This window comes from Panthera uncia (assembly GCF_023721935.1).
Source record: "Panthera uncia isolate 11264 chromosome A3 unlocalized genomic scaffold, Puncia_PCG_1.0 HiC_scaffold_11, whole genome shotgun sequence".
Lineage (NCBI taxonomy): Eukaryota > Metazoa > Chordata > Mammalia > Carnivora > Felidae > Panthera > Panthera uncia.
The window spans coordinates 30,602,657-30,625,432 of NW_026057578.1; the positions used below are offsets into that span (position 1 = coordinate 30,602,657).

Genomic DNA, 22,776 nt, shown 5'->3' on the forward strand with positions numbered 1-22,776 from the left:
GCGTCCGACTTCGGCTCAGGTCACGATCTCGCGGTTCGTGAGTTCGAGCCCCGCGTCGGGCTCTGGGCTGATGGCTCAGAGCCTGGAGCCTGCTTCCGATTCTGTGTCTCCCTCTCTCTCTGCCCCTCCCCCGTTCATGATCTGTCTCTCTCTGTCCCAAAAATAAATAAACGTTAAAAAAAAAAAAAAAAAAAAATGAAAATAAATTTTTTTTAAAAAGAAATGATTCCCTTTCAGCATTTATAAAAGCTCTTATAAATGTATACCTAAATAATGAATGTCACTGTTTGTAAATTAATAGTAAATAAAAGTACCACTGACATAACTTTCTATACCCACCATACTGAATACATTTAGTTTTGACAAGACAACCTGTTTGCGAGAATGTTTATTAGGAGTATAAATTCTTGTAGCTTCCCTACGGGACAATTTGTCAAAATTAAAAAAGTAAAAATTCGTAAGCACTGTACTCAACAATTTTACTGTTAAAAATTTACTTATGGGTATTGTCCCTGAAATAGGTGCAAGAAATTTCACTGCAATATTGTTTGCAATAGCAAAAAATTTTAAATAACCAAAATACCCATCAAGCCTTGGGACAGGAGAGGAGCATGGGAGGAAATGCAGTGTAAATGTGCTTATTTAGTCTCACTACTTAAATTGAAGAATGCTTGAAAAAGAAGGAACACGTCTTCAATCTCTTTACCCCCGGGGTTCAGACCTGTGACCCAGACATGGAGCCTCAAAGGCAATAGGTATTCAAAAGTTTGCTGATTTAAAAAAGCCAAAAGCATGTAAAGGAAAAAGAAAATACTTACTTCATTACCTGTACATGGCAAGACTTTGCCTATTTTCTACTTTAATCTACTTAACAAGGAATTTGGCCTACAACAGCCCATTACCTTATCATTAGCATTAACCAAACAATTATTCCCAGGATTGCATTTAGACCTTTGGCGACATGTACAAAGGGCGAGGTCAAGCACAAATGAATTCTAACACTAAAGGGCTGTCAGCACAACTGCATCATGAAATGCAGAACGAAAAAGATTAGGTTTCAGACGCACCTAAATGCCGTGACGTGAACCTGTCCATATGCTTTCCGTTTCAAGCCGCTGAGCTACATTTCCTGGTGCTGAATTCCAAGCTCGAAACCACAGGAGGATCCCGGTTGGCAGAGTCAAGACCTAGCTAGAGAAAAACAGATGATCAATAAAAACAGAGTAATAATAAACCTAGCAGGAGGCACTCTGCATGAATGGAATCTACTTCTCATTCAGCTCTGCCCAATCCTAGAACTTGCTCTGTTGCTCCCTCATTCTTAAGGAGCATCTAGGAGTCCCCAGCCCATCCCCAGGCAGAAGCACAAGCTGCACCTTCAATCCCTTCAAAATTGGCTCTCCATTTGCACAAAATGTGTTGGGAGATGGTATTTTAGAGTATCTGGAAAAAGCAATTTTGTACTTAGTTGGGGGTTTTTTCCTTTTAAACTCCATATTCCCTAGAATAAGATCTCAATTTACAAAAAAAAAAAAAAAAAAAAAAAAAGACAAAAAAACTTCTCTAGTATTCAATATGTGCCAAGCACTGTACTACACACTTCTTAAAATTAATAAAGGGAAGCCTCACTAAAGTTCAGTGGGGAAGAGACTAAGGGAAGCTAGAAGAGGGAAGCCACTACCAATCGGTCAATTACAGGAAATTGTCATCACAGACCCCAACAGAAGAATCTCTACAGGAAAGAATCATCAATTACAGGCCTCGACAGAGAAAGATATAGACTGCAGCTCTACAAGAAACTGGCTACCCTTGCAACTCAGCCAATGGCAAACCATTAGCCTGAATTAGTATTCTCCTCCAATGGGCTTTGTTCAAAACAACCCCTCCCAATTTTCTCCTTCTCCGTAAGATAACCTTCTTCTTTGTTGGACTTGCCTATGGCTTTGTTATAGCTTAATGCCCAGGAGTTGTAATTCTTGGTTACTCCCAAATAAACCCATTTTTGTTGGTAAAATAACTTTTTTTTTTTAAGATTTATTTTTAAATTTATTTATATTTAGAGAGAGAGAAAGCAGGGGAGGGGAAGACAGAGAAGGAGAGAATCCCAAGGCTGTCAGCGCAGAGCCCAACACAGGGCTTGAACCCACGAACCGTGAGATAATGACCTGAACTGAGATCAACAGTCGGATGCTTAACCGACCGAGCCACAAAGGTGCCCCTAAAATAACTTCTTTTTAAGGTTAACATTATTTGATGGGATCCAGAAGACCACCAACAAATCCAAGGCTAGTGAGCAAATATGCACCCATACCCACAGAGCTCACTGCTTTCTTGCCCACCCTAAAATTTTTCTTCTGGATTTTGAGCTCCACTCTTGTGTTTTAAGCTCTCCAGGAATTATTCAGAATCTGTTTTAAGGCTTGGTCCTTTATAAGAACACTCGTTTGGCCTTTGGTCCAACTCCTCTTAAGAACTAGGCCATTCCTAATAAAACTGCTAGTCCTTGGCCCAACTTCTCACGAACAGGGCTGTGCCTACCGGAACAGAGCTGGCCTTTGCTCGGATTCCTTTTAGAACCAGATTGATCATACCGTTTAGGAATCTTTCTTTCCTGCTCTAGAAAAGACAGACAAAATAAACCGCTAAGAAGTGGGATCCCAGTCATCAAGATGTTTTGAGGGTGACCCCTCTTCTGGCACCCTGGTCAGTTCCTCTTCACACACACAGTAGTTTAAAACTCCAATGGCCATTGCAAGGAACTCGCCATCTCTCCAAACTTACTCTTCATCAAAAGTAAATTGGACAGCGCCGCCTGAGTGGCTCAGTCAGTCAGTTAAGTGACTGACTTCGGCTCAGGTCATGATATCACAGTTTGTGAGTTTGAGCACCTCGACGGGCTCTGTGCTGATAGCCCGGAGCCTGGAGCCTGCTTCTAATTGTGTCTCCCTCTCTCTCTGACCCTCCCCTGCTCACACACTGTGTGTGTCTCTTTCTCAAAAATAAACAAACATTAAAAAAAAAAAAAAAGTAAATTGGATAGCCATGGCTCTAAAATTGTCAAAACTGAATGGGATGCCTACTTTGGGATTGTGAAGCTTCGGAATTCTGAAGCTATAAGGAATCTAAAATTGCCTCTCTGCAAAATACAATTTCTAGACTAACAGAGACAAACAAAGGGAAGAAAGGGCTCCTGAGGCCTCTTTCTTCCCTTCCTGTCTTCTAGGTCTCAGGATGTACAGCAGCTGTCTTGTGTTCAGTCCCCACCTTCACTTAACTTTTTTCTCTGAACCTCTCCCCACTCCCTTCTTTCCTGAATCTAAGAAAACTGCTCCTTTAAAATTAAGTCTTCTGGATCTGAATAAACCCCAAACTTCTTATGTTCCCTGGACCAAGGCCAAACTGCGAGCCAGAGTTGAAGAGTTTCCGAAAGTGACTCAGGACCCACGTTTGCTGGAGAATTTAACATAGTTACTCCAACTTAACCACCCTGCTTTCTCAGATCTGTATCAGTCAGGCCATGTGCTTGTTGGTGAGGACCAGGCCTAACACGGGATGAAACTAATCCCATAAGAACAGCCTAAAGGATTCAGAGAATTAACCCTAACTTTTGGCAAGATGCTAGAACACTCACTGGAAATCTCCATTGAGCAATTACAGTAGATTCCTAAGACTGTTGATTGGAACAAAATTCAGGCTTCACAAAAAAGCCCGATCAACCTGTTCACGACCATTATAATCAACTCCAAATGATCTTTCAAAAAGATTCTGGTCTTCCTTTAGAGGCTGAATCCAAATGGGTAGCATTAACTGCATTTACTAACAGGCTGAACCAGGATCTTCTGGTTAAAGGACCAGCATGGAATGGGAAACTGTGCCCACTCCAGAATTAGCTAGCTTGGCAAACCAGCTCACCCACATGCTAGAGGAGTCAACTCAAAGAAAGACCACTAATATTCTCAGTTTTCAACTCTGGCAAATGAAGGTCCCTAAACAGAACAAAACCCCCTGGCTTTCTGCTATCACTGCAAAGGGCCAGGGCACTAGAAAAAAAAAAAAGACTGTTACAAACATAAGCATTCCAGAAGCCTTCAGCCCTCTAGCCAGCCTTTCCACTGTCCTCCTAATTCCCAGTGATGGGACTCTGAGGACCTACAAGGGCTCTTCCCACTTCTCCCCGTTAACTGGCTTGGAAAAAATACTCTCCCGACTGAGAATGAATCTCTTTGTCTTGGTGACCCCAGAGCTGCATTCTCGGGGCTCAACACCACTCCTATAAAGCAGGTCCTGTCTCAGAGCATGAAAACAATTCAAATAGAGGGGGTCTCTCATAAACCTCAACAGGTTCCTGTCTCTGCACCTGCTCCCATTTGTTTAGGCCTGTTGAGATTCCCATTCTCACCTCCTTAAGTTTCTCTACCCCATTCATTTACTGGGCCAAGATTTCTTAGGAAAGTATCATGCCAGAATTTCTCCCAGAAAAAAGAAATAATTATAGAATCAAAATCGCCAACCACATGAATTAAATGACCCTTCAACATCCCTGATGGCACTATAATAGAGTCTGGGGACACTGATCATTTATCCCTATTAGATCAGCTACCATCCTCTTTATGGGCAGATTCCCCAACTGATACTGGCAGAATTCACAGTGCACCCCCCATCAAGATTCAAACAGATCCCTCAACACCTCTCCCCAGAGCTAATACCCTATAAGTAAAAAAGCCCTTTAAGACATCAAGCCCATAATAGGAGACCAGAGACTCAGGGCCTTTTTATCCCCTGCACTAGTCCCTGTGATACCCCCATTTTATCTGTCAGAAGACCCAGTGGCTCAGGATGGAGGTTAGTCCAGGACCTCAGAGCAATAAATAACACTATTCCTTGGCACCCCATTGTTCCTAACCCCCACACACTGACATCCATCCCCACTGAAAGCAAAGTTTTCACTATAATTGTTCTATACAGTGCACTTTTACTATCCAGTTGACAGGGATAACCATTGTCTTTTTGCTTTCATTTGGGAAGAACAGTACTATACCTGGACAGTAATGCTCCAGAGTTACAGAGAGAGTCCTTCTTAACTTTTTACAAACCTTTAAAGCTGATTTGGAAGATATAAAATCTTCTGCAGGCTCTGGTTGGTTACAACATGTAGATGATTTGCTTCTCTGCTCCCTTTCTCAAACCTCTTCACAGGAGACAGCATTCACCTGTTAAAACTTTTGGCCTTAAAAGGACAAAGTCTTTAAAGAAAAATTACAGTTTGCTCAAGCTAAAGTTCATCTGAGGGCACCTGATTTCAGAACAAGGCCTACACTTAGATCCAGGTAGCTTTCATGGCATCCTGAACTTCCCAAAACCTACAACTAAATGCCAATTACAAAGTTTTCTTGGACTGGCTGTCTACTGTCGAAATTGGGATTCCAAACTTCTCTCTTACAGCTCAAGCTCTATAGGCTTTACTAAAAACTGACAAACCTGACTGCGTCATTTGGAAAGACTGAGAAGACCTAGCTTCGGAGACTTCATAAAGAAAAGTCTAATAAAGCCTCTTGCCCTCAGAGATCCTAATTATCAACTCCCCTTTTCTCATTGTTTGTGAGAGGGAAGAAAATGCCGTTGGAGTACTTGCCCAAAAACATGGGGGACCATCACTGACCCTTGGGGTCTTAGAACCAAGCACTGGAGCAGCCCATGGCCAGGGATCTCCCTCCTTGCCTCAGGGCCATTCCTGCCACTGCCCTTCTAGTTAAGGCCCGTGAAGGGTCACAGGCCTCCCTCTAAGCACACTTGTGCCGCGTACAGAGAAGCCCCCCTAAATCCTCACCACTGCACTCACCCAGGAGATCCCCCTAACTGTTCCTCATATAACTCCTCCTCACTGCGAGAACCTTAACCCTGCTATTCTCCCTCCTCCCTGGCAGAGACCACTCACAACTGCTTCAGATGGACAGATCACCTCTTGACTCCCTGTGACTGTTTATAGGAACCTCCTCTAACCGATGCAGATTTTTCATGGTGTCCCGATGGTTCTTACTTAAAGGATGAAAATGGCAAATCCTGTGCTGGGAATGCTAGCGTGACTCCTTTTGAAGCCACCGAGGCAGCACTTTTACCTTTCGCTATCTCGGCCCAACAGGCCAAGTTCTATACTTGTACCTTGGCCAAAGGTAAAACCACAAAACATTTATACCCATAGCTGATATACCTTTGAGGTAGCTCAGGACTCTGGAATGGTACCCAACAATGAGGTGCTCTCACCTCCAATGGGGATAAAATTCTAAATGGTTCCTATGTCCAAATTTTATCAAATGCCACACTTTGGCCAGATACTCTTTTATTAAAGTTCCTCAGCATTCTAGACTCCACTCTCTGGAGGCCAAAGGAAACCACCTCGCTGATATTTCCACCAAAGCACTGCTCTCAAAGCAATCAAGAGCCAAACCTCTGTCACAGTCCAAAGGGATATTCTCCCAAGTGAAGATTTTGAAAACGGACCAGAAATGCCCAGTAACTGGCTCCAGAAAAGGAAAAATACTGGGAACCTAATCACTGTTGGTTTGATAAAAAGAACTGTGGGTTAGACCAAATAATCTGGCCGAATTCATGGACCAATATTGGTGGGGAAATAAAGCTACAAAAGTGTCTATCCCACTTGTCCCATGCATCCAAAACACAACGCAGAAAAAAGTGCTCACACCGCTCATTTTAAATTACCTAATTCAAGTTCCGGTAAATGTATTTCATACAGCTACCCCCATCTCATGGATTTAAGTATGTTTTAGTAATGGTTTGTAGGTCTTCTCACTGGACCAAAGCTCTCTTGTAGACAGACCACTGCTACTTGTGTAGATAAAATTTTGCTAGAAAAAATTATAACGGGACACCTAGGTAGCTCGGTCGGTTGAGTGTACAACTTCGGCTCAGGTCATGATCTCATGTTCCGTGGGTTCAAGCCCTCCATCAGGCTCTGTGCTGACAGCTTGCTCAGAGCCTGGAGCCTGCTTCGGATTCTGTGTCTTCTCTCTCTGCCCCTCCCCCACTCGTGCTCTGTCTCTCAAAAATAAATAAATGTAAAAAAAAAGATTAAAGAAAAAATTATACCAATGTGGAGAAGCCCTCTTTAACTTCATAGTCCTCAAGGAACCCATTTTACCAGGTGCTTGAATAAGTCTGCACTGTTTCACCAGTTTTACAATACTCACTGGGCAATACCATTCTCAATCCTCAGGTTGGTCAAATGCACTAAGGACACTATTAAGACTCAATCAGCAAAGTTTATAGAGACCTCCCATATCATCTTGGCCTAAAGCATTCCCACTGGCCGTTCTTAACTCAGATTCACCCCTTCGGAACTCACAGACTTTTACCCTTTGAGATAGAGAAGATCCAATGCACTTGGCCCCTGACTCCTTTGACCCACAATTAATAAAGATACACTTCGGGGACGCCTGGGTGGCTCAGTCAGTTTAGTGTGCGACTTTGGCTCAAGTCATGATCTTACAGTTTGTGAGTTCAAGCCCTGTGTCTGGCTCTGAGCTGACAGCTCAGAGCCTGTCAGCTCAGAGCCTGGATCCTGCTTCGGATTCTGTGTCTCCTCCCTCCCTCCCTCGCACTCTGTCCCTCTCTGTCCCTCTCTCTCCCTCTCTCTCTGTCTCTCAAAAATAAACACAGACACAAAAAAGATATACTTCAATATTGTAAAGGCCTAACTGCTCCTACTAAAAATAACCAGAAGATTGATAGAGCAATTGCACCATGCACTCTTGAGAGATGAAGACAAGTATCACACCTTAATGCCTGGGTGGCTCAGTTAGGCATTCGAATCTTGGTCTCAGCTCAGGTGATGATCTCACAGTTTGTGAGTTAGATCCCCACATCAGGCTCTGTGCTGCCAGTGGGGAGCCTGCTTGGGATTCTCCCTCTCTGCCCCTCCTTTGCTCACATTCTCTCTCAAAATAAATAAATAAATATTTATAATTTTTATACTATAAATTTTTTATAATATAAAAAAAATTTATAATTTTTATAATCAAAATTTAAAAAAAAAAGAGAAAAGCATCGCACCTTGCAACTAGAGATTTTATCTATTAGAAAAGACACCTCCAGAAAGAGTCTCTTCAACTTCACTGGAAAGGCCCCTCTTACGTACTGCTAACCAACCCTTGTGCTGCCAAACTCCAGGGAATAGACTCTTAGATTCATGGACATGTCTAAAGAAAGCAAACTCTGAGTGGACCTACACACCATCTGATGACCTGAAAGTAAAGATTTCCCTGTATTGAAGCAGACAACATCTGAGGAGACAGCTTCCTCAAGAAGCCAGGTCTGTTAGAAGGCTCAGGATACAAAGTCTCTCTTTTTCATTTGGACTATTGTTAACCGACTCTGGATTCTTTTCCAAAACTCGTGGTTTCTGAATTTCAGTTTTACTGTACTATTGACACATTTGGTTAGAACAGTTTTCTTGAGATAACAATATTGTTTTAAAATGTCTTTGAAGTTTTGTTGTTTTGCAAAAAGCCCACCAACTGCTGCTTCATGCTTATACCTGCACTGTATCTTCCCAAATGTACTCGGTTAATTCTCAGATTCTCACTATTCTGCTTTCATGACTGCTCAACGGGTGACTCCTCATCTGCATACAGGACTCTGGGTTTGCCTCTGGAGGGGGATCTTTTCTCCCCTAAACTGGAATGAGTGCCAATGAATATTTTTAGTTGGCTACTTTCAGATCTAGGATCCTGTTTTAGAACCACCACACAATTTGGAATTGTCACGTTACTTTTGATTCCATACTTGCTGCCTGTCAAACTTTTCTAACAACGTACCCAAGAAGAGATGATCTCCAACACTTACAATCGTGCTAAATATGGACTAGAAGTAGGAGGTACCTGATTGTTCTCCCTGCTCCTCCTCATTACTCAAATGTGACCTCAGATTTCCAATCCAAATAATTTCCCCCCAGTGTGGGACATTATACCCAGGAAAGGTCTTTCCTAGAACTGAGGGACAAAAGAATTAGAAAAATCAGACTCTTGATCAGCAATGCTTTTGGAGAAAGATCATGATCAAAAGGGGGAAAATGTGAAAATTTATAAAGGGAAACTCAATAAAGTGGAGTCAGGAGGCTAGAAAGGGAGCCAGTACCACTGAATGTCAATTGCAGGAAGAACTGTCAATTACAGCCCCCAACAGAAGAATCTCAACAGGAAAGAATCATCAATAACAGACCCCAACAGGGAAAGATGTACACTGCATCTCCCATAAAAAAATAAATAAATAAAATAACCACCCCCCTGGGACTCAGACAATGACAAACCCTTATGACCCTGGATTCCCACTTTTCTCCAATGGATTTTTCAAAACAACTCCCACCTTCCTCTTGTTTCTCTGTAAAATAACCTGCTCCTCCTTTATCTGCTGGGCATAGCTTGCATGTCCAAAGTTGCAAGTCTTGGTTATTCCAGAATATATCCATCTTTGCCGGTAAAGTAACTTTTATTTTTAAGATTAACACATCATACCTGCGCAATTATCTTCATAACCACCCTCCGAACTACTGGGTCCACACTTTACAAGTAAGAACCCAAGAAGGGAAAGGCCTGGTCTGGGTCCTGGAGCTTCTAAGATAGATGACAGTAGGGGTCAGAGCCCATTACACCCATGACAACGGAGCCCTCACCTTTATAACTCTACATTGCTTTCAGTGCCGCCACTAGAATAAACTGCTGATGCTGTTTTTAATAGGGAAAACAGAAGAGACAATTTGATTTCTTAAAAATCACCTTCTTTTAAAGCGTCTTACAAATGTATTAATATACATCGGAAGGATGCTTATAAAAAAGCTGGCTCACATTCCATTTTTTAGGCTGGGTTATCAATAGGTACACAGATACTCATTTTCTTGTTTATTAAATGAATGTGTTTTTTATACTCTTGTACCTATGCAGAGGCATTACAATAAAAAAGAACCCAGAGCCTGACCTGGGGAGCTATCTCTGAAACAGCTGGCAAGGCACCAGTCACCAGCCTGGCCCTCCATTATAAAGAAAAATACAAGGGTGCCTGGGTGGCTGAGTTGGTTGAGCGTCCGACTCGATTTCAGCTCATGATCTCGCAGTTCATGAGTTCGAGCCTTGACATCAGGCTCTGTGCTGACAATGTGGAGCTTGCTTGGGATTCTCTCCCACTTCCTCTGCCTCCCCCCACTCCCTCTCTCAAAATAAACAAACTTAAAACTAAAACCACACAGGTGATGACAGTTTAGCCAGATACCAACAAGTTCTTTTTGTTAGAAAAGGTTAGCTGTGTCTACGGACATACCACCCTGAACGCACCCCATCTCGTCTTATCTCGGAAGCTAAGCAGGGTCGGGCCTGGTTAGTACTTGGATGGGAGAAAAAGTTAGCTGTGAGTCAATTTTTTTTTTTTTTTTGAATGTTGTGACTCTTCCAACTCCACAGTCTGTTTTGGAGCAAGTTAGCATCACAATCACTGATCTTCTAGAGGTAGATAAGCAACACAAATGCCATCAGACTTGTACCATCCAGCCTTCAATAAGCCTCCAGTGATCCTATTTTTTTAATTTCAGAAACTAAACATTGGTCTTTTGCTGTTTGGAACAAAAAAATTACTACTTATTTTAATTGATTAGAATATGAATGGAGAAGTTATTTTTCTGTTGCTAAAACATTTTGCATTCAAAGAGGAAAAACAAGGTAATTTATTGCCCAAAATAAAATCTTCATAACCACAAATCTATTTTAAGCTATGTTTATTAAAAATTTAGAGTCAGAAGGGAAGCACAAAGGCAACTTCCATCAATGAAGATTAGTCAAGAAGAGAAAGAATGGAAATAACAGAAAAAAGGTAACAAAAGAAAAGCTTTAAAAGAACAGCTTATTTTCGGTTAAACTGAAATTATATATTTTGTCCTTTGAGAAATGCAAGTTGCACAATATGTATAGTATAATCCCATTTTTATTAAAAGTGTAATTATACAGAACATATTTGTGGACATAAGAAAGGGCTGGAAAGAATAAAGATCAAACTGCCTTGAAGTATAGGGGGTAAAAAAGGCTGTGTGACTTTCAAAATTTGCTTTATCCAATTCTGACAAGTTAGAATTATTTTCCAACACGTGTATGCTTCTTTTGTAAATCCTTTAAAACGCTAAAAATAAAAGAAAAAAAAGTAAGAAAAAAAGGTTTCCATGAGGGCAAAGCTGCAATTAACAAAATCACTTTAGCTGGAAATCAAGAGAAAAATTATAGAAGGGTGAGTCCAAGTACTATGACCCCATGAAGATTTGTTTTTGGAAAGTATTTTTTAAGCTGATTAGTACAACCAGTGTCTGGAAGGACTGGCTTTCTACTTCACTGGACGACTATCAGAGACCAAAACACAGAATTGGGTCATAAGTTTTAACATTGGAAAAATACAAATATATTTTTGAGAGGGGAATTAAGCAGGAGGAGCCGAACAGAAACAAGACTGAGTTATCAGGGCGCATCCTTGAACTTCTGTCCTGGCGCCAGCCAGCACCCCTCCCCTTCGTGTGCCACCACACTCGACATGAAGACCTGCCCTTTGCACGCAAGGTTACAAGGCTGAGATCAAAGCCCGGAGCCCTGTGAGCAGCTCAGAGGAAACGTCACTTAGGAGCTCAATGACGCACCACCTGACTGTCCCCCACAAAGGCCACTGTGAACGCACAAGAAAACATTCACAGGGCTTCTCTACATTCTTAATTGGGGCGTGCAAAGGTACTAAATGCTATGATTTTCAGGCTTTGATTTCACAGAGGAAAAAAAATCCAAAAAATTGGGGGAGGGGGAATAACATCCATATTCGTATAACTGTCATCTCTATATTTTAGCATTTCCTTAAAAAAGGATGTTAATACTTTAGAAGCAGGAAGGATATAGCCCTGGGGGCCAGTACCATTCACAGGCCAGAAACTAAGCAACCAAATCATTTTGTCAATTTAGTAAACGCCAAAAAAGCTGACAAATACCTACCTACCTAATTCAAAAAAGAAAAAAACGACTTCAATGAAAATTAAAATACCTGTGGAACAGGACAGCGAGTATCTTCTGAAAGCAAGGGCCAACACAAGATACTACATACCCTTCATGCTTCTACATGGAATTTGTATTTTTTAAAGGACTTAACAAAGGAAGCACATGTATGTACCCCAAAATCTAAATGAAATGGACAATTTTTTTAGGAAAAAAAAAATTTTAAGCCTGAATAACAGTAAACGAATAGACAAAATTAAAAAAGCAAAGACCTAGGCTTGAAAAAGGTGCCAGGCTCATACAAAATTCACAGGCCAGTTATATCCTATCCTTTCTGGTAAAGAAATAGGAAATGGGAAACCTTCCCAACTCCTTCTGGGAAAACTGACAAGCTAACAAAGAAAGCACAAGAGAAGAAAACTGTATGTTAACTTCATTTGCCAGTCCTAGATTTTTTTTTTTAACGTTTGCAAATTTGACATGCAAAGAATGACATCTGGTTTCAATCTTGATTTCTTTGATCCATGTATCTATAGTTCTCTTATGAACTGTAAAGTGCCTTTTGTCCACTTTTTCAGTAGGCTTCCTTTTTTTTCTCATTCATTTGTAAGAGCTCCTTAACAAATTAAGGACATTAATTAACCCTTTGCCATGTTGCAAACATTTTCCCCAGAAAAAAATAAATGACTGCTTTTTCCTGTCACTTGAAATAAAGGATTTATTTATTTATTTATTTTTTAATCTCTCTAAAGTCAAATCTAACATCTTTTTGCAATTGCTTCTAATACTTTCAGGCTTAGGAAGTCCCTCGTCATTCCAAGATCAGAGAAATATTCGCCTTCATTTTCAGCTAGATGTTTTTGGTCAAAATCATTTTAAAATGTTTGACATCCACCCCTTTAAAAATGTATATCCAATAAAATCACTGTTCTAAGAAAATACCTAGTGAGTACAATTATAGTCACTTTAGTTGTAGAACAAGTAAATGCCCAATATTTAAGGGCTGGCTAACTAAATGATGACAAGAAAATGCTTTATAATAAAACACTACACAGCCATTCAGGAAAACAGCCATGCTCTATTACTAAGGTGGGGGGGGCGGGGGGGGAGGTCAGAACATACCCCATTTTTATATAAAAACTACACTTATGTGGTAAACCAGGCAGTCTAAATACTCTCCCTAAATATTAACGGTGATCCTCCCTGGGTGTCACATTGCATGTGAGGTCTTTTTTTCTTTAACGTTTAGTTATTTTTGAGACAGAGAGAGACACAGCATGAACAGGGGAGGGGCAGAGAGAGAGTGAGACACAGAATCTGAAACAGGCTCCAGGCTCTGAGCCATCAGCACAGAGCCCGAAGCGGGGCTCGAACTCACGGACCGTGAGATCATGACCTGAGCCGAAGTCGGACGCTCAACTGACTGAGCCACCCAGGCGCCTCGAGGTCTTATTTCTTTATGCTTTTCTGTTTCACATTACTAATGAACATGTATTTGTGATTAGGGGGGAAAAAAAAAAAAAGGCTTGAAATTCAAGAATACACATACAAAACAAGATAATTTTGCCCACATGCTTAAGTTGCAACTGTCTTTAAAAAAAATTAAAAATGCCTTTCACTTAACATATTTAATCCCATATTACAAATAGGATAATAATGACTTCATTCAAGAAGAATGGAGGCTTGCCAATCTTCCTAATTACCCAAAGATCTAAGGAGCAATGTCTGATCTATGTTCCTGGCAAAATGACCAAATTAAAAACACAGCCCAATGACAATTATCAGTGGTAATAAGTCAAGCTCAGCTAACACAAACGGTTCCATTTTCCCCTAATAAACGGTGCCTTAGTGCGTGAACAAGTACCGTGCTTCCCTTCAGACTGGATGTGCCTGTATCTTCTAATGACCCAACCTCTCTCTGAAACCCCCTATTCTCTGCCTGTTGGTGCCGGGTGTTCCTTAAGCCACCCAGCCTTGACCGCTCAAAGGGACTCCCCTGCTATCGCTCCTCCCCTATCGCTCCTCTCATCCTGTACCCATTTCTGGGGCCGCATCACTGTGGAAGACAGGAATAATTTGGGGGCAGAACCAGGAGTGTGGGTGAAGAGGGATGACAAGGTTCTCCAGGAACCTTGCTAACCCCAAAGCTAATTCCAAAACTCCCTAAAACTTCTCCAAAGTGTCTAAGAATGATAACAGATAATGCCTGTAATCAGATTAAAGTAAATCAGGGTCAGAATCCTGAACTCAGAACCAGGGAAGACCTGTGGAGATGGTGATGCCAGGGTCCCAGCCAGGCTACTTCTTCCCAGGTGTGCCTCAGTACCCTGCCCAAGATGGTGCTCGATAAAGGTGGGTGGGAGAACGAACACAAAAGGTAAATGAGAAATCCCACAGACCCACCAGCCAAGGGCAGTAAGGGGCACAGAGGGGAAGCAGAGACACAGGCCCAGAGAGAAGCAGAACAGATCCCAAACCAGTCTCATTTCTCAGTAGAAACTGTGGGGAGGCACAGAACGCACCCAGCACCTGCTCTGAGCCCTTGCCACAGGTTATTAACTTTCTGCCCACAACTCCACAGGTTAACAAGACTAATACTACAAACTAGTTAGGACAAGTGTTTCCAGAGACCTGGAATACAAAGGAAGTCTGTATTTTGGAAAAAGCCTAAAGGATATAATTAGAAAGAGTCACTTGAGGCTATTATTTAAGTATGATGCAAAAGTCTCAATTTTTTAATAGTACTGGACTTAAAAAGGAATTAAAGCACAGGAGCTCCATCAACCCCAAACAGACATCATACATACCCAAAGGGAAAAAGCACTAACCACCAAAAGTGTCGAAATATTTTTTAATTTGAGTGGAAAGCTCCTAAGTGACATCTAGCCCCACTTTCTGGCTGTTTAGAATAACAGCACCCAACTGCCAGGTGATCCCACTTAAAGTTCTCATTTATTGGGACAAGGATGTTGAAAAATCTCCAAGTTCATTTTTAACTTTTTAAAATTCAGCTGATTATTCTCCTCATACTTTGACAGGCAGATGTGAAATCTAAAAAAACTTATTTTAGGCAAAATCATATCCTGACAGATTTTTATTCATCTTCAAGAAAAATATTTCATTTGAAACTTTCAAGTCTGAAAAATGAGATTTTTATTTTGAAAACGGAAGCCCCCAAAATGATCTACAAGTAAAACTTCTTGAACGTATCATAAAATTACAAGACAAAATGGGAAACATATTTGCAACATTAATTAAAGTGCTAATATCCTGGTTGTAAAAAGAACTGCTATAAATCACCAGGAAAAAGATGAACACAAAACTAGAAAAATTGGTAAAGGAAATAAATAAGCCGAACAAAATACAAATGGCCCAAAACCTAACGAAGAAGTGTTCAAACTCCAAGTTATCAAAGAAAAGCAGAATAAACAATGATTCTATTCTCCGGCCAAATTGGTAAGAAAGAAAAAAGAAAAGGAAAGAGAACAGGAATGTTCAACTATGGCAATAATTCCCAGTCCGTTAACCTGGATGCATCTTATGTATGTAACAAAGCCTTAAAAAATGCAAATGATGTCCCTTCCAAAAAGTAGTCTAAAGAAATAATCTGAAAAATGCACACAGATTTCCATACAAGGCTGTTCACTATTGTATTATGTTCCCCACAGCAAAAAACGGCTCATAAGCTAAATGCCCAACAATAGAAGGATTTGTCAAATAAAACATGATGCATTCAGCACAAATGAGCTGTTAAAAGCCATGTTTTAAAGGGCTATTTAATGATTTAGTCATATGCCTAAAGTACATTGCTAAACAAAAAAAGAAATTGGTTTAAAAAGGCCCCGTATCTCTACTTTAAAATACAAATATGCATGTGCGCTTATAAGTACACAAACAAGAAAATTTTACTTTCAAATAAACCAGAAAAAAATTCAAATGAGTAAAATAAGCTAGTTTGTGTGTAAGTGTTTTCACCACAGTCCTAATTTCCCTTAATATTCTAAGACAGGACACCAGTTCCACTTCAGATGGCGTTTCAGTAATTCTGACCATAGCTTTATACACTTCCAACCAAGAAGTAATTCTAGCCAAGAGCTTCAGTGTTCTTTAAGGGACAATCCCTAAAATAGCTGTGCATTTCCTCCATATTCTTCTCAGATCAGTCCATTTCCAAAGGCAAAAGACACAAAAATTCCTGAGAAATGACCCTTTCCAGGGACTGCTCTATTCTTGCTCTCTATACAGACCAGAGACAACTACCCACACTGAGAAGTCCAAAGCAAAATGATTTCATTTCTCCAGAGGACAATGTTAGCGAGCAGATTAAGAAAAAGTACACAGACCTAACACATTCCTCACCTAAGTGACCAAATGTTTCACGCATGTGGCTCTGCAGCTATAGTATGCACATTCCCATACTGTAATATGTTCAGCCAACTATGCACAGGCTTTAAAAGGGGTATCTATATGCACTTCAGTTCTCTTACTGCAATGGTTCTCAACCCTGGCTGCACACTGGAATCACCTGGGAGAATTTTTTCTCTTAATCTCAACACTCAGGCTGGACTCCTGATCAAGGGCACCTCAGCCTCTGGGATGAGACCACGTGGATATAAAGTACTCTGGATGATTCCAATTTGCTGGCAAGGTTGAGAACCATTGACTTGAAGCAGGTTTTTCAAATAATAGATAATAAACCCATGAACAAAATTAAAAAATGGAATGGACTAGATAGGCTAGAATATCTGGATACATGCTCCTAGTGCAAATAGATATTATCTCATGAAATTTTTCTGTTAAAAATATGTAGTTCTTGGCAATACTACCCAGACTGATCTACAGATCCAATGCAATCACTTATCAAAATCCCATCTGCCTTTCTGGCAAAAATTGACAAACGAATCCTAAAATTCAAATAAAAATGCAAACGACTCAGAATAGCCAAAACAGTCTTGAAAAAGAACAAAACTGGAGGACTCACGTTTTCTAATTTCAAAACTAAATACAAACCTATACTAATTAAGACATGCTGGTAGAAGGATGGACAGACAGATCTATGGGGGTAGAATGGAGAATACAGAATAAACCTTAACATTCATGGTCAGGTGATTTTCAACGGTGCCAGGACAATTCAATGAGGAAAGAATGGTCTTTTCAACAAACGGTGCTGAGAGAACTGGAAATCACCATAAGTGAATGAAGTTGGACCCCTACCTCACACCATATACAAAAATTAACTCAAAAGTGATCAAAGATCTAAATCCAGAAGATAAAACTCTTGGGGCACCTGGGCAGCTCAGTCAGTTAAGCATCCAACTTTAGCTCAGGTCATGATTTCACAGTTCAGGAGTTGAGTCCTGCATCGGGCTCTATGCTATCGATGCAGAGCCTGCTTCATACCCTCTGTCTCCCTCTCTTTTTGCCCCTCCCCTGCTTGCTTTCAAAAATAAACAAACATTAAAAATAATAATAAAAGATAAAGCTCTTAGGGGCACCTGGCTGGCTCAGTCAGAAGGGCATGTGACTCTTGATTTCAGGTTCCTGCGTTCAAAACCCACATCAGGTGTAGAGGTAACTTTAAATAAATAAATTAATTAATTAAATAAAACTCTTAGAAAATATAGGGGTAACATACAAGAAATGGTAAATCTTTGTGACTTTGTGATTTAGGGCTAGGCAATGGTTTCTTAGATATGACATATTAAAAAAATTTTTAAAAAGAACAAAAAAAATAAGTGAGACTCCAACCAGAATTAAAAACTTTTGTGTTTTGGGGCGCCTGGGTGGCTCAGTCGGTTAAGCATCTGATTTCAGCTCAGGTCATGATCTCAGTTTGTGGGTTCGAGCCCCGCGTTGGGCTCTGCGCTGAAAGCTCAGAGCCTGGAGCCTGCTTCCGATTCTGTCTGCTCAGCCTATCTCTCTGCCTCTCCCCTGCTCATACTCTGTCTCTCTCTCTCTCTCTCTCTCTCTCTCTCAAAAATAAACATTAAAAAAAAAAACAAAAAACTTTTGTGTTTCAAAAGGACAGAAATACAAAGTAAAAGGACAATCCATAAAATGGGGGAAATTTACAAATTATATATCAGGTAAGAGACTGGTACCTAAAACCTATTAATAAAACGACAATGACCCAATTAAAAAGTGGGCAAAGGATTTGACAGACATTTCTCTACAGAGGACATATAAATGGCCAATAAGCACATGAAAAGATGCTCCACCTCATTAGTTATTAGGGAAATGCAAATAAGATCCACAATGAGGTAACACTTCAAACCCAATAGAATGAGTATAATCAAAGAGACAATGACAAGTGTTGGTGAGGATGTGGAGAAATGACAACTGTCAGACTGCCGACCCACCTACTTCGGAAAAGTTTGTTAGTTCCTGAAGATGTTGAACACAGAATCACCGTACGACCCAGTACTTCCACCCTTTGATATTTATCCAAAAGAACTGAAACATGATCACACAAAAACCTGTACAGAACATTCACAGAAGCATTATTCATAACAGCTACAATGCAGGAACACCCCAGATGTCCATCAACTAGTAAACAATACAGCAGTGATACATGCCACAACATGGATAAACCATAAAAACATGCTAAAAAACAATCACAAAGAACACATAGGTAGGATTCCATTTATATGAAGTATCCAGATAAAGCAAATCCATAGAAATAGTGTAGGTTAGTAGTTGCCAGAGGCTGAGGGGAGAGAAGCATGGGGAGCCACCACTGAAATAGGCACGCGGTTCCTCATAGGAGGATAAAAACGTTCTGAGAGAGCAGTGGGTTACATACAACTCAGTGAATATACTAACACAACAGAACCATATCCTTTAAACAGGTGAGTTTTACGGAATAATAATTCAATAAAACTTTTTTTTTTGAAGGTTCCTCTGTGTCAAGAGTTTCCTCCCCATCATTCGCTCCTTACCATAACACAGTATGGATAAATAACCTCTCAAACTCACAAGCAGAGCCATGTACAGATTTCACGACCAGATCACAAAATCAATGTAGAGCACCACAACGAATTTTTTCATGAAATAGGAATACAGGGGCGCCTGGGTGGCGCAGTCGGTTAAGCGTCCGACTTCAGCCAGGTCACGATCTCGCGGTCTGTGAGTTCGAGCCCCGCGTCAGGCTCTGGGCTGATGGCTCGGAGCCTGGAGCCTGTTTCCGATTCTGTGTCTCCCTCTCTCTCTGCCCCTCCCCCGTTCATGCTCTGTCTCTCTCTGTCCCAAAAATAAAAAAAAAACGTTGAAAAAAAAAATTAAAAAAAAAAAAAAAAAGAAATAGGAATACAAAATTTCAGAATACACAGCATACAAGGTTATGCGTGTTTTTTTGTGAAACTTTGAGATGCACACAAGCATACTTGATGTATATATACTTATCAATGAAAAGGAGTCAAAGCTGTCTGGAAAACAGGAGTTGACTGACACCTGACACCAATTCAAAAAAAACAAAAAAACAGGAGATCTTAGAGTTGAAAACAGAAAGTGAAGAAAAAGTTGAAGCCATTTTGGAGCAGCACCCTAGGCACTGAACTAAATGCTAGAAAAAGAGTTGGACCCCGTCTGCTTTTACTGCCCAAGTAATAAGACTCCCTACCCCACCCACCTGCCAGGGCCTCTCAAGGGGTTCAGAGCAGCATCTGGGACCACTGGTAGGGGAGTCCACAGCAGACCCACAGGGAGCTCAAGGGGTGAGGGTGCAAACCCATCATTTAAGAAGGCGGGGGGGGGGTGGGTCGCAGCACACACAGGCTGCAGGATGGGCAGCCTAGACATGGGCCTGAACTCACAGTGGGTGTCAGGAGGCAGGTGCAAAAGGCAGAACTTCAACAGAAGAGGCAAATCGACATTGCTAGAGTATTCAGTGTATCTTCACAAGGATGAAAGAGTAAAGGAAGGGAAACAAGAACCCACAAATACTTCTCGAAGGGAGAGCACATTTTCAAAGCCTGTGGGTCAGAATCCCAGACACAAAAGATGCCAACAGCTGCACAATACGACAGCATGGTTAGAAAATAGAAGCCCTTGGGATGAACCTGAAGGAAAGATATAACTCATATAATTTCTCCTGGCAAGAAATTTGAGGTCATCCTCAAATCAGCAGGGAAACTGAACTTCTTTGGAGAATTACCACAATAACAGGGACAGGGACAGAGACGACTGAGGATTTTTGTGGTGTACAAAATTCCAGGGTCAATGTCAAGGTGACAAACTGTTCATTCAAAACCATTATGTATAAATACTGCAATTTAGTGAAAAAGACCTTTAAAATAGGACACTTCTTTAATATCATTAAAGACTATATACAACAACGCATTCCAGTAAAAATTGACTAAAAGGACTGTTACATTAAAACATGTTCTAGGTGCGCTTTGGTGGCTCAGTTGGTTAACAGTCCGACTTCGGCTTAGGTCAGGATCTTGCGGTTCACGAGTTCAAACCCGGCATCAGGCTCTGTGCTGAGCGCCTGAAACCTCCTTCAGATTCTGTGTCTCCCTCTCTCTGCCCCTTCCCCGGCTCGCACTCTGGCTCTCTCTCAAAAATAAACATTTTTAAAAAAATCTGTAAGTACTCTACAATTTATTAAGAAAAATGTGTAAGAAAAAAAAAATCCAAATGACCATATTATTGCCTAAGAAACTCAAGAATCAACTGAAAAATAACAACAGAGTTTGGTTAAGTACAACAGCAGACACATTGCCATTTCATTTTCGTCACAGATACACAGAAGGACATGCGTCTGTCCCCCGTGCCTCTGGGACAGGCCAACAGACTGTGGGAGCAAATACTGCTACTTCCAAGCCTAGCCTGTGAAACAATCTTCCACGCAAAGAATTCCACAGCAAACTTAGAGGCCACATTATGAAGTCAGCAGTAAGATGGAAGGAGCCTAGATCCTTAACTCGCCACACTTGAGGAAAACAACCCCAAAAAATGTAAGAAATAACTTTACTTTGTTAGAATACATATAGCACATATAGAACACACATAGCATAACCACCCTGAGTTAATACAGGTGGTTGGTCAGAACAATTCACTATTATAAAGATGACAAGTCTCCCCAAATTAATTTACATACATTTAATAAAATGTCCCATTATTTTGAAACCCTAAACTGAAAAATACAGGAAAAAAAAATTGAGTATAGGCACTATCAGACAGCAAAGCCTACTATTAAGTAATTATAACGATGAAAATAGCTAGGTCATGGCAAAGGAATAGACAGATAAATGGAACAAAAGAGTAAGTCCCACAACAGATCTCCAGATTCAGCATATGATTAAGGTGTCATTTTAACTTAATAAGGATGAATTAATGAATAAATGGTGCTAGGAAAAATGTAGAGAAAAAATAATCCTTACTCCATGCCACACTCCAATAGTTATTAAATTATAGCCACATATTTTTCAAAAGAATGAAGACACATATAAAGGAATATTAAAATCTCAGGATAGAGAAGGCACAAGAAAGAAAAAGACTGACAGATCTGAATTCAAAGCATAGACAAATATTTGCAACTTTATGACAAAAAAATGCAAATCTTAATGGCTTATTTCTCAAACAGAGTGAAGCAGGATTAAAATAACATATCCAGTAGCATCAACTTTACTCAAAGATTAAGGACAAAAAATGTTTCATATTAAACCAAGCACTGATGTTTCTGGAATAGAATAAAAAATTCACGTTATTTTTAGATAAAACAGAAGACTTAAAAGAAGCGTCATGCGTGTTATACTCCCTAACACTTCAAAATATGCATATATTCCCCATATCATACTTTTGTGGAATAATTTGCGAATCAATGTCTTAATATATGAAGAGCTCTTGATAAAATATGAATTCAATAGAAAATATTCAGCACTGATCTCATACATCCGTACTGTGAAGCAGAGGTAATCAAACTTTTTCTATAAAGGGCCAGACAACAATTATTTTAGGCCTGCAGGTCATATGGGGTCTTGAACCCACTGTGTTTCAATAAAACTTGATTTGCACAGGGGCCAGTGGTTCTCCCACCAGCAGCATCCTCATCACTGGGAACTGGTTAGAAATGCAAATTACTGGGCCCCACCTCCAGACCTTCTGAATGAGAAACTCTCCGGTTTGAGTTCAACATGTTAGACAGGGAAGAGATTGCACCCCCAGCCAGTTAATTTGCCTTTGGTGACAACAAATGATTTAGCCAGCACCGAATAGGGAACAAGAAAGCCAAAGCAACGGGAGGCTGAAATTCCAACTACAGTAGCAATGTATGAGAAACAGCATTTCCAGCAGTGCTCTCCATCAGAAGGGGGGAGGGGGGGTATCTGGTGGCTCAGTGGGTTGGGCATCCGACTTCGGCTCAGGTCATGATCTCACAGTTCATGAGTTTGAGCCCCACGTCAGGCTCTGTGCTGACAGCTCAGCAGCTGACAGCCTGCTTCGGATTCTGTGTCTCCCTCTCTCTCTGCCCCTCCCCCATTTGTGCTCGCGCGCGCGCTCTCTCTCTCTCTCTCAGAAATAAACATTTAAAAAAATTTTTTTAAAGAAAAGAAGGTGGAGAAGACCATCCAGAGTCCTAATACGAAGACCTCCTTGATGAAGTGATGCTCCAGGATGAAAAAGCTAATGCAAGTTTAATAAAATGAAGCTGGTGGCAAAGGGCTACTGCCTCAAAGACAGACCATGTAAAAGCAAGGTGCATGTGTTGGGGGAGGGGGGCTATGGAAAATTCCTACAGGAAATGATGAAG

General features: G+C 40.7%; 1 protein-coding gene across 3 annotated transcripts in view; it reads right to left on the reverse strand.

Annotated features, from left to right (window-relative positions):
• Positions 1 to 22,776, reverse strand: part of SLC23A2 (solute carrier family 23 member 2) — a 133,783-nt gene that overhangs the window by 106,124 nt on the left and 4,883 nt on the right. For 2 of the 3 annotated variants that reach the window (XM_049651096.1, XM_049651095.1), the window contains exon 1: positions 1,068 to 7,537. The gene's annotated coding sequence lies outside the window, so the exon portion shown is untranslated. Of the gene's footprint in view, positions 1 to 1,067; positions 7,538 to 22,776 lie in introns of those variants that run through there. The other variant, XM_049651097.1, reaches the window with a different exon arrangement.